General features: G+C 39.6%; 1 long non-coding RNA gene across 1 annotated transcript in view; it reads left to right on the top strand.

The window, feature by feature from the left end:
- LOC113476313 overlaps nt 1-11,775 on the top strand; it is a 28,873-nt gene extending 17,098 nt beyond the window's left edge. The window contains exon 3 of the long non-coding RNA XR_003397708.1: nt 11,755-11,775. This is a non-coding gene — a long non-coding RNA (uncharacterized LOC113476313). The remainder of the gene's footprint in view (nt 1-11,754) is intronic.
- The last annotated feature ends 409 nt before the right edge of the window (nt 11,776-12,184 follow it).

Below are 12,184 nucleotides of genomic sequence, written 5' to 3'. Positions count from 1 at the left end.
TTTTTTTTTTTTTTTTTTTTTTTTTTTTTTTTTTTTTGGCTTTCCTCCCACCTCAAAGTTTTAACGTCCTTGGAAGGGGAGACTTTATCAATTAGGTGGAGGAGATTTAACTGCTTATCGTAGCGTAGCACTTTTCCCTCGGTAACGGTGTTTAGCCGTGTCTCTCTCCTTTTTCTGGGGACAGTTCTCCCCTCCCTCCATTAGGTGGAGCTTTGTGATTAAGACTGAAGAAGAAACTTGCTTCAAAGTGCAAAATAATTCACCATGGAATGGCTGGGGGAGAAGGCGAAAGAAGCTTACTTTGCTTAAAGGTATCAGTGTCCTGTACGCAAGCTCGATACACAAAAATCTGAATCAAGACCCTCACACAAGGAAAATAACTTGAAAAATCGATTCTGTCAAACGAGCGCTGCTCTAATCTGCTGTTATCATAGTCAAGTTCCAGATCTAAAATACCTAAGGTTATAAATTAAATGTCAAATATAATTAATTTGGTACTTGAAACATGAAGTGGATGCTGTCCTTTAGAGAAAGCCTGACAGCTTTATGTATGTCACATTGGTATCTGTTAAAAAGAGCTTTACATGCCAGATGATCCTTGTGTGAATCATATTGCTGTTAGCTGTACCAGAATTTTGTCAATGTAATAAGTCTCAGAACAGTTTTCCCCTTAATTGTCTGAAGCTTTTGCAAGACAATATAAATTAAGTGTCATCTGCCTCATCTGTGCAAAATAATGGGTTTATCATACATCAAATAAGCAATTTATTTCTTATTCATTACTAGAGAAGTTATTGTTGAATATTTACATACAAATCTATGTTTTATACAAATGGAGGATGTTTTCTGCCCTGTGCCTTGGACCCACTGCAGTTACAATCCGAATTTGGTTTTCCTTCCACCTTCTTATATTCAGCAGCAGCAGCTGTAGTCCCACAGTGCCCTTCCACAGAGACGTCCAGGTTATAGCTATGTGTCCCGCTCCTTCCTCAGCTCACTGCCCCGGTGCATGGAGACCCCTCCCTGCCACAAACCAGAAGCAAAGAGGCCGTTCTTCACTTTTTTTCATTTTGTGTCCCTGCTTTGCACAATGAAGTACATTAGCCTTAATGCTTATTTATTCCCCTGGGGAAGTGAAGAAGGTGGGTTTGCATGATGGACACTTTTATACAGTTGTTGAAATAAAAATATCAATGAACCACATTATTTCCCACTAATAGGACCAGTAGGACCTTCCTAATCCAAACCTCATAAAAAATTCCCCAAGCAAAGATTTAATAGCAGAGTGCTGCAGCAAGGTTTCATTGCTGTAGTTTCACAATTTATTTTTAAATGCATTCAACAAAGTGGCCAAATGTTTGTGACTGATACCCTTTATACTGCCTGATCTACAGCCTGTGTGAGCAGAGCTATTCCTTTAGCTTAGGAGAAAAAAAAAAAAAAAAAAAAGAGGCTGAGCCCTTGCTGCTGTTACTCCACTCGTTGAAATGAGTGCAACCAAACTAAGAGATCCAGACTTGTTCCTGGTTCCCATGGTGGCTGAATGAAGCAAAGATGAAACTGGTTCTTTTTTTTTTTTTTTTTTCAAAGTTCTCTTGGAAAATTGAACATACAAAAAGAATGATGCTTATAACAGCCATTTCGCCTCTGCTTCAGCTTCCCTCTTTTGCTGAACCCTACGCTGTATAACAGAAACACGAGCCCCAGGTCAGTGTTAAAATTTAACTACTCTTGCATGTGTCAGGCAGAAAACTCACAAGTGGTATTTTAAACCTAAGAGGCATAATAATTTTATCTTTTTGTCTCATTTCCACTAGGTTACACTGAAAAAAAGGACTTCTAGTTAGAAGCCTTTCTGCAGGCAATGACTAAGAGATGTTACTGTCCCCGCATCCAGCAGCTGATTTTAGCCTAAGTGCATATTGAAGGGAACAGGAAAGGGAAAGTTGTTGTGATATTACTGCTGTGATAGTGCAACAGCAAAAGTAGGGCAAGGCAGACTTGTTATACTCCTGAGAAGACTGATCTCATGCACATGTATGTCTTAATTTAGCAAAATATGTAAATGTTTATATTCATGGAAGTTGGAGCGACAACAGAATTCATCACTGACCATTACGAAATTGACTTAATTCTTTTTGCCTTTTGTTCCAGGGAAGATGACTGAAAGTCAAGGTGCTGCCCAGGCATTACAGTGATCTAAGGTCATCATCTTAGTTGCAAGGCAGTGCCAGATTCACAGGCAGGATAGCTGCATTACTGTACTGCTGCATAAAAGCCAAGTAGCCCAGGTAGGAGGCAATTAGCCCCGTGCTGCTGTGCCTGTTTTAGTGTGTTCCCAGAGCTGACTCGCTTGTTCATAGCTTGGAGTTCCCTGAACTTTGTCAGTTGCAAACATGTCTGCATTTGGATCTCAGAATAATCGTGACTCAGTTTTGAGATTAAACAACTGTTGAACATGGGTGTGAGTTTGGGTTTGATAATTCCACAGTAATTTTGACTGTTTTTCATGGATTTGGAGACCAATCAACAAAGAGTGTGTATGTATTCATATATATGTATGGCCTATTAGAACTGTCTTATTGATGTTCCTTTGAAGTGTTTTTTGTCAGAAGGCCCAGGTAACTTTATTGTTCCATATGGAAATAGTCAACTCTTTGGCACTGATTGTCACAAATTTGATTTCCCTGAGACAAGAAAATATAGATCTGCACAGAAAATTTACTGAGAGATCTATAGAGACATATTCTACTCTAAGTTCCATCCTTGTTTCTTAAGTCAAATTAACTATCCTTTATCACTCACTCGCCTTCTAAATTAGAAGATGTCTTTGAAGAAAAGCAATCAAAATTGATGGGTGTACAGAAGTGAAGAGTTATGGTAAATGGCTGATTGTTTGTCACAGAAGGGAACAAACTGATGTCTGATAGACTAATGTGAATGCTGGGGTTCAGTGTGGCAGAGGACCACTGGTTTGTTCAGTGGCTGTGCATATCTAGCACAAGCAGTTCTGTTCCTGAGAGACAGCTATATAGATGAAGCAGATAACTACTTTTAAAAGTAGTATACCTGGAACACTACACTTAGTTTAACTATCATGTGTAAATGTGGTACATTTGGTTGTTGAAAATGTAATCTGCTGCTTCTTTATAGCTAAGTAAGTGCTGGGTTTTGTCTGCTGGTTTTTTTGAGAACAAACATGATTGTTGTAACTGAATCAGTTGCTGCTGGCAAGCTGTTTTTTGGGGGCTATGCCCTAGTTACACAACGCAGAGTCCTGAGGTGAAAAGGCTAAAGTGTTTCAGCATACGCTATCAGTAACATGCCACGTTAGTCCAGAAAACTCTGTTCTTTGTTCTCCAATGATTGCTGCGCTGAGCTGAAAATATGTCCTGAACATACACTAGATGGCAGGCGGGTCAGGTGGTTGGGAATGAGCCATGTCCATTCATCCCACAGCCTCCTCTCCTGACTCCAAAAGATCAATTGGCCTCCTCAGGCCTGTACAAAAGCACATTTGGCTCGCTGTACTGGGTATGAGTACACAGTCAGCAGACTAGAAGCTGATCTAGCCCTCTGCCCACAAGATGCTAGGCCATGTTGTTTCCGACAGATTTGCTTTTGCCTTTTAGCCGACAAGGAGAAGATGCCCGATCAGTAACAGCTCGATCAGTAGCAGCTGTTGTTGAGAATAAGGCTTGTGTTAGAGAAGTGGATGTGTTAAAGAAGCGCTGTCAGCACCTGAGGCAGGCTCTGATGGCTTGTCTTCAACAGTAGACTCCTGTACTTGCCCTGCAGGAGATGATGGCAGCTTGTCGCAAAATTTTTGTAGCAGAACATCTTTCCAATGCTCTGTGTTTGCCCCAGGATGAAAGATGCCCTCAACGTTGCCCTTAAAGTGGAGATCTCATTGTGATGCCTGCATGTACAATGTTGAATACATCAGTGCTTGCTGTAGGATCATTTGGGAGCTGTCGTGACACAAGGTCAGATTCAGCCCTCATGTAAACTGGTGTGGTGCTTGCTTGACCCACAGCTCTGTCAGTGTAACAGAAATGCTGTCAGCTTTCACCTCTCCTCATGTCCTTGAGGAAAGGATGGATTTGAAAGGAGATGTCATATCACTATCAGATTATGCTAATGTCATAGGTGAGTCTCACAGGGCTCTAAGAGTAAAGCACATTTTTAAAATAGTCTTTCCAATAGTTTTTTTTTCCACTAGTGATATTTGCAGGAATGCCATGAGTTGTCACCAATTGTTGTTTTTTTTTCTCAAACAAAAAGTTTCCTCAGTGTTGAATTGCAATCAGATGCATTTAGGATTTCTACTACAGCATGCGAATTCCTGAATTGGTGCACCTCTTCTGATCTAATTATAAATTAATCTCCAGATTTTAAGGACACGACTACTCTACAGTCAGACTCATGCTATTGTAGTTATTAGCACAAATAAAACAAGCTTGTACTGAGGATTCTAGGGAGTTTATCTATTGCAGGGCTAGAGCACTTTCATAGAAGCAAGATAGTTTTTGTTGCCAGTTCATCTAAACCTACTCTGCACATCTCTAGACAACAAATGGTGGAAACCTTGCTTTTTTTCTAGACTTTTCTCTAGAGTAAACTACTACTGCATGCGGCTCTGTATCAGCTGAGAATTATGGAGAAGTAGATGCTCATGTAGCTTCAATTGCCTTATTCACCAAGTCAGCTAGTAAAATAGTTGGGACTCTTGAGAAGTGGGAAAATATCAGTTTAAATAAACAGACATACTTAGAAACTAGGACATTTAAACTTCAGTTTATAAGTGGCTCTAAAGACAATGGTTTTCTAAGTTCCAAAAAGTTTCATACTGAGGTGGGTTAAACCCATACCTGGATGCTGTACTGATGCATTGTGCGCCATTCTGAATCACTAGTTGCCAATCCCAGCAGCTCCTCTGCCCCCTCTTTTATTCTGTCCGTCTGCACTGACTACATGGTTATGCAGAGCTGTTCAGAGAAACACCTTGTTCTGGAGGCAAGTCTCATGAAATAGCAACCCTGATGGCTCTCCAGGGCGGGTATTGCCTATATCTCTGTGTATCGGATGCACTGTGGTTATGAATTGTTGTGAGAGAATTCTGACTCTATGCTTCTCTCCCAGATGAAAAGCCTTCATGGCCTTCAGTATTGCATCCTGTAGCATTTAGAGAATGCAGTAGTTAAATCAGTAATAAAAAAAAGAGTAATCAGGCTTCAATTGTTGCTAATCTGACCATCTGACACTTCCTAGTGCATCTCTACTTTCTCTCTAACAGGACAGAAATGATCAAATACTACACACAAGCACATTTTTCTTTAGATCTTTTTGAGTCAATGAGGAACCATTCAATAACACTAGGAACTGCTTCAGAACAGAAAAATGAGAAAAAAGTAATACAGACTTGACACCGTGAATAGGCAGGTGTATTTATACGGACATGAACGCTGAGAGGGTCCTTCACTGAGTGGCAGCCGGCCTCAAAGGAAAGCTTACAAACCCTTTTTCCTGCAAATGTGGTTCGAGACAAGTTGCATAAAGACAACAGGAGCGAACATCAGGACACATCCAGACAAGGGAAAACATGGAGCAAATGACGCCACAGTTTGAGTTCTCTTTTGTATACATGCAATCACAAGGTTTATCTGCGGCAAAGCCCCTTGAAGCCAGTATTGCTAGTGAATATAAATGTTATATCTCTTCATTTGTTATCTGTTTCTCTTTACTAGTGTCTTTCAACTTTGTATTTCTGGAGACACGAATCTACAAAGTAAACAAGCATATTCAAAATATAAATCGTAAATAAAGCAATGCATTGTATAAATTTTAAAATGCATTTTTTTCAGTAAAGCAACTTTCATAAAGATAAAATGTTTGGAATATATGTTATAGATCCAGGCGAACACAAACTCTGTCTGTGGGAGGCTGACTTTGTGAGAAGAAATTTACATTTAGCTTTTGGCAAGTGTGTTTGTTTGACATTAGCACATACATCACCCAAAGGAAAATCTATATTAGTGTGGAGATGTCACATGATGCCTGACTCAGGACTGCAGGAAGAATTAAACACAAACCTTATGAGTTTAAGAACTTCAGGTTATGTTGCACCATAACCCCTGAGTTTGGTAATGGATCTACCAGAAGAAAACAGGGCTGCAAATAGAAGATTGTCCTGTCCTCCAGCACCTCCGCAAAATCACAGTTCCTCCTTTTCCAGGGTGGTTTTTTGTTTTGGTTTGGTTTTGTGGTTTTTTTTTTGTTTGTTTGTTTGTTTTTTTTTTTATTTCGGCTTTTGTAACGAGCTATCCTTTTCTCATTTTCCCTGTTGCTTCCTGTAGTGATCTTCAGTCTCTCTTCCTGTCTCCATACAAAACTTGTCAAAACCATGCCTGGCAATGCAGCCTTTTTTTTTTTTTTTTTAACCAACTGTTTATTTACTGCTGTGTTTTGGAAAGCATTTTGTGACAATGAGGAGTGAGGCTTATGTGATGATGAGTATTTGAATTGGTTACAGCAAGGAAGTATAGTGCAAAAGAAGAATGTTATGATTATAAGATGCTGGGTGTTGTTCAACACATCAGTGACATTGTGAAAAATCTGGTTCGGAATTATTTGAGCTCACTATCTGTGGGACTGTAATTGGGTATTACTTCACAGGAGCTCACAGAGGTTCAGACAATAGTTTATAAAATATACACAAAGATCAAAGTGGTTTGAAATTCAGACTGATTTTCTATCTTTTTTTTTTTTGGTGCGGGAAAAATGAATAAACCCTCAAAACACTTTCATTTAAGGCCAGTTCCTGCCAGCAAGGGAAATTTAATCCACTCAAGCCACCAAATCATTGAGTACATTTATTCATTAAAGTAATCAATCAGTGGAAATAGGTTTTTCTTTTTATATATTAAATGGCAAAACTGATGAGTTCATAAAAATGTCAAGAAATTTTCATCTCTGCTATCTCTTTTCTTAGGTCAGCTGTCTTCAAATGTATTATCCCATTTGTGGGAATCTTACTTATTCTGTCTTTCTTGTAGAAAGCTGAGTATTGAGTATTACACAGAGATTAAAATTGAGTAGAAACTATAGAAAATGTCAAACATAGCAGAAATCATGACACTTGCTCTTTTGACTAGTCACAAAAGCATCAACAGTTGTTAATTTTTTGAAGCTAGTACTCTGGCAGTGTTACATTAATACATCAGTCACAGCAACCTCTTGTTTACATTTTTGCTAGCATCTACAAGTTTGTCAAGATCTATCGTCTCTTCCCTTTACACAGTTGGCTTCTTTTATTTTGACAAATGGATCCTTGCCAAAAGTTATGTATGTGCCTTGCACATCATCATTTGGAAGCAGGAGACAACATCGTGATTACCATTTTTCTCTACTATTTATAACATAGGCTGCTTCTTTGAGATCTTTTAGTGGAAAAGACCTGGTGATGAAAAACATAATGAAAAACTGTCCATTTGCTATGGTAAATAAAACTGCATGCATTGTTTGTCTGACATACTCTAAACCTAGAACTTAAGCTCCTTTTAGTTTGGGAAAGATGAAGAGCCTCCCAGGTTCTTCTTTGAGCTCATGTTCATTTAGAAAAGTTGGAATGTAAAGGGACCAACTGTGTGTTGTGCAATTCAGTGTCTTACATCTGTAGGCATTCCAGTAATATAGACTCACCAAAATTTATAAAACACCCCTTAAGACCTTTGAATGACAGACCTTACAATTGTTATAATGATTCTAAACCTCAAAAATGGTGTCACAGGTAAGGAAGAGGTGAAATAGAAGGCATTGCCAATATTTTGGATGAAGCAGGAATTTCTTAGGTGGTTTCCAGATCTTTGCAGGAAGTCATGGCACCATGGGCCATGCCCCAAGTTCCAGAGGAGGATGGATATTTCTGAAGTAAAATTCCATCCTGAAATGTGTAGTTATGAAACTATCAATTTGTTACTATTGAGTCTGGTGACAGGTTTAACCCTGAAAGTGTGAAAAAGACATACTAAAGAAATACCTGTTCTTTCTCAATAGTGCCAGGATCATCCACCACCTCCCCCAACACCGCAAATCCATCTGTGGCCAATCTTCAGAGGAAATTGATTGACAGCAGCCCTGAAGTATGGACTAATTAAATATAAGTAGGTTGCAGTGAACACAAATCAGCTTGACCCAAAAAATTTTGGTTCCCAGATGTCAGCAAGATTTTCTGTTTAGCTTTTTAATATGGTCAGGGTCCAGAAGCAGTCTCTGTAAATAACGGGGGGATCTTTGTTGCAAATTCTTACTCCTCACATCTTTAAAGTTGACTAAAAAATACCTTTGGAGCAAGCAGACTCTAAAGGGCAGCCAAAGGCGTGTTTATATGGGGAAATCAGCATGTGGTAAGGCGAGATGAAAACTGATGGTACAGTAGCTGTCTGCACTCATTCTTCATAGGGAGAGTGGTGAGCCCTCAGGGTGCGCTCAGGTGGCCTCTGCCAGCACTCACTGAGGGAAGTTTAAGGGGCCAGTGTCCCTGATATCTGCCTTGTCCTTTTGCTGGAGATTATGGCCCATATTCCAGTGGTGATGGAAAGGAGAACATGGCCACCCTTCCACCATCCTCCTTCACAGCCAGCTGCGTTCATTGACATTACCAGTGAAGGCTGATTTGTCTTAATGAGCTGAGCTTCTATTGATGGAGGCTGAAGAACTGAACCACATTTGGGTTTACTGCCCCAGCTAGGAGAAGAAAACTGCCATCAGAAGAGTGGGGCAGGTGTCATAGCAACACAAGTCTTAAGAACATCTCTTGAATGGAGTGGAATAAGGTATCATGTATTTAAAGATTAAAAGCATCTACATGGGGAATCAGGGCAGACTGGGTAGGGGCTTGCATGTCTGCAGTTTACATAACTGTGTATATATGGTCTTGCACTAACTTCCTGGGCACATCAGCAGAAAAAAATGCAAGTTTTGGTTATTCAAAAACATATTAAAGCTGTTCCTTTTTAGACAGAGCAACACCGTATAGTCTAATTGTTTCATTAGGACTCAGGAGCCCTCATATTTGCCTGAATAAAGGTGTGCTGCTACAATGCAGCTATCGCTGACTTACCTCCCTAAACAGGATAAAAAAGCACTTTCAGTTCCTGCTGATCATTTCCTTACATGTGTACTGTATGCAGTGCAAACCCCCCTTTTCCCCTGAGATGTGGATCTACAAGTTTTAATGCATATCCTTTTGAGGCCTTAGGACTGTGCTGCATCGTCTTTCCACAAAGACGCAGTGTTTAGGTAAAGAGAGCAAAGACTCTGAGACACAATCTCAAAGACTATCTGTGCAACTTGGAGATCACATTATCAGTGTGTAATAATTTGTTGGACACTCAACAGCGAGCTAACGGTATCTGTAGGTTGGGCTCACTGCCTTAGCATCTAAGCTCACAGGCTCAAAGTGACTAGTCTTTACTACTCATAAGGAATCTCTACAGATGAATGATAACAATATTGTGAATACCACTTCATGCTTCCAAACTAAACTTATCTTCTAGTCATCGGCAAAACCAATTTTGGACTAAATGGGGTATACACAGACAAGACTGCTCTTTATCTGGCCATTTTAAGTTCATCTCTCTCCTCTGTATCCAAGTCTTTGACTATGTGTAAATGAATATACCCACCAGCAGGAAAAAATCATGAGGTTGAATCCAATTAACATACCGTGCAACAAATACTAAGGCTGTCTGATGTAGCAACTTCACCAACACTGAAACTTTCCTGACAAAGTTTCGTCTGCACTTGGCTAGGACTAGTCAAGGTGGAAGATAGCAGGAACTTCAGGCACATCTTTTGCAACCAGTTTCCTTATGTCAGAAAAAATACCTTGCCCTGATACAAATTGTTTCAAGGACACCATGAATTCCTACCTTGAAAGGCAGATAGGTCAATATTAATAACAAAGAGGAGAACGCTAGAGACCTGCAGTTTCCCTCAGGTTTTTTCATGCACCATTGCTGATATTGAAGAGCAGCTGTTTGCCATTTAGCATCTACAGAGACTTTGCTGTATTGGAGGCACCCAGCTCTGCTGGCCTTGGCAGAGTTCTTTTACATCCTCTGCTGATACTGATGCCAAAAGCTCAGTTCTAACACATCAGGTCAGTGTTTGTTTGATGTGCGAATACATGAAAAAGTCCTTGGAGAAGAAAATAACTCTGGATTTTCAGAAAGTTTTGTTTATTTCTATTCCACAGCTTGTCTTGCTTGGATGCTGCACGGGCAACAGAGTGCATGTTGGTTCTGTCCTATGCTCTCTGCCCTGGAGCAACAACAAGTGCTGCTGGTCAAATGACTTACTTTGTAGGTCCACCAAAGAGGGAATGTAAGTGGAAAACAGGTAGAAAAAATCATCAGTGCTGCTTGAAAACATTGCTTTCCTATTCTAATACTTGGATTTGATATTTCTTCTTAAAATTACCATATCAACTGTAAATGTTTAGTGATTCACACAAAATCCCAGGGAACAGGAAATCCTGTGAAAACACCCCATTCCAGGCCCAGCCCTACTTCCATTCTTGACAAGGAGAGTTTTGCCACCAGTTCAAAGGAGAGCTCTTGGAGTATGATACAAAAACTTTTGCAATCTTCTTCTCTTCTAGTGTTCATTCATATAACAAAAGCACACTAAAACAGAAGAGAAAAAGTACTTAGAGCTGTTTGAGGAAACACAGGGCAGGTCCTCAGGTAATTAAATTAACACATTTCCACTGTAGGCAATGATATATACTGTATTCACTGAAGTTATGCCCATGTTTCCTCGCAAAGGCTCAGACTGACAGTGTTTGAACACATCACTGTTCCACAGGGTGCTGCAGATAGGAATCAGAGGCCAAATGCAGTCTTCAGGTAAAACTTCAGAAGTGTTACAGAAGACTGCATTGCATTTTGTATTAAAAAAATGTAAATTATTTTCAGAGTGGATTTAGTTCATTTTCATTGGTTTTACAGAGATGTGTAACTGCAACAGGGTACTGCTTGTACTAGCTAAACTATACAGACGTGATGAAGGTCCAGCCACTTGGAGGGCTTGCAAGTTCAGCTGATAGGTCCGTGCAGCCAGACCTGACATACTGGCTTTCATACACCTACTTAATCTCACAGAGAAAAAGCAGAAACTTTTCATCTGGTCTGATATCTCGCAGACGTACAAATGCACACATTCATTTATAGGCTGCAAATCACTTACATATTTAAAAACAATCAAAATGAAAGCAAACACAAATTGGGATGTATGATGTGAAGCATATAGGCATGTTGGAGGTAAAGCCCAGTTTCCAGAGGCTACTGACAATCCTGTCATGCCACAGGGAGAGGTGCTACTTTCCATAATGCATGGAGCCAATGATACCAGTGCCTTGACAGAGAGGAGGGGGAAGAAATCATTTGCTGACCCTGACAAGACAACAAAGTTGCACTGTGAAGCCTGATGTCTGATTAGTTGTTCAGGTTTTTTACATTGCATGGCTGTTAAGTAATAAAATAGTTTCTTCCTAAACCAATAGCATTCCATTTACCCATATACTGTTTTGTGCATTCCTCTCATTTCGTTTCCAACATCAAGTTAAAGGTCTGTATCTCCCCTTCTGAAGATGTGGAATTGCAAACTGACAAGACCGTTAGTGGAAGCTGAGTCAGTAATATCTCCAGGGATTAAGGGGACAGATTATTTATAGGCAATCTATTGTTTTAGAGTACTTTTCATTTTTAAAAATATCTAGCTATTAGTTACTAATATAAAAAGTACTAAATATTAAATTACTAAAAGGTCATGTTTACATAATATGTTTTGCCCACTAGCCACATAGAGAAAAAAGTTAAGCATTTGATTTCACTCTGAACTTTATGCCTTTGATAAATTTAAGATTATTTTAGTATTAAAGCCATTTTATGTCCTCAGTGGGAGTTAAGGCACTCAGCACTTGCAGGATTGAGTCTGAAGTAAGGATGGGAGCAGTAATGTGACCGTTCATGAATCGTACTGCCTAACATCTGAGAAGGATCCGGAAGACAATCCTTAGCCCTGAGCATTATATACAAATGAAATAGGGGTTATCTGGGGGCAGCATAATTCATTAAATGTGCCTTCTAAATGTAAAACACCAAATTCCCTTGACACAGTC

This window comes from Athene cunicularia (assembly GCF_003259725.1).
Source record: "Athene cunicularia isolate RWA chromosome 2 unlocalized genomic scaffold, athCun1 chr2_part1, whole genome shotgun sequence".
Classification (NCBI taxonomy): Eukaryota; Metazoa; Chordata; class Aves; order Strigiformes; family Strigidae; genus Athene; species Athene cunicularia.
The sequence above is the reverse complement of the archived record's forward strand: the minus strand, read 5'-3'. Positions and strand labels throughout refer to the sequence as shown.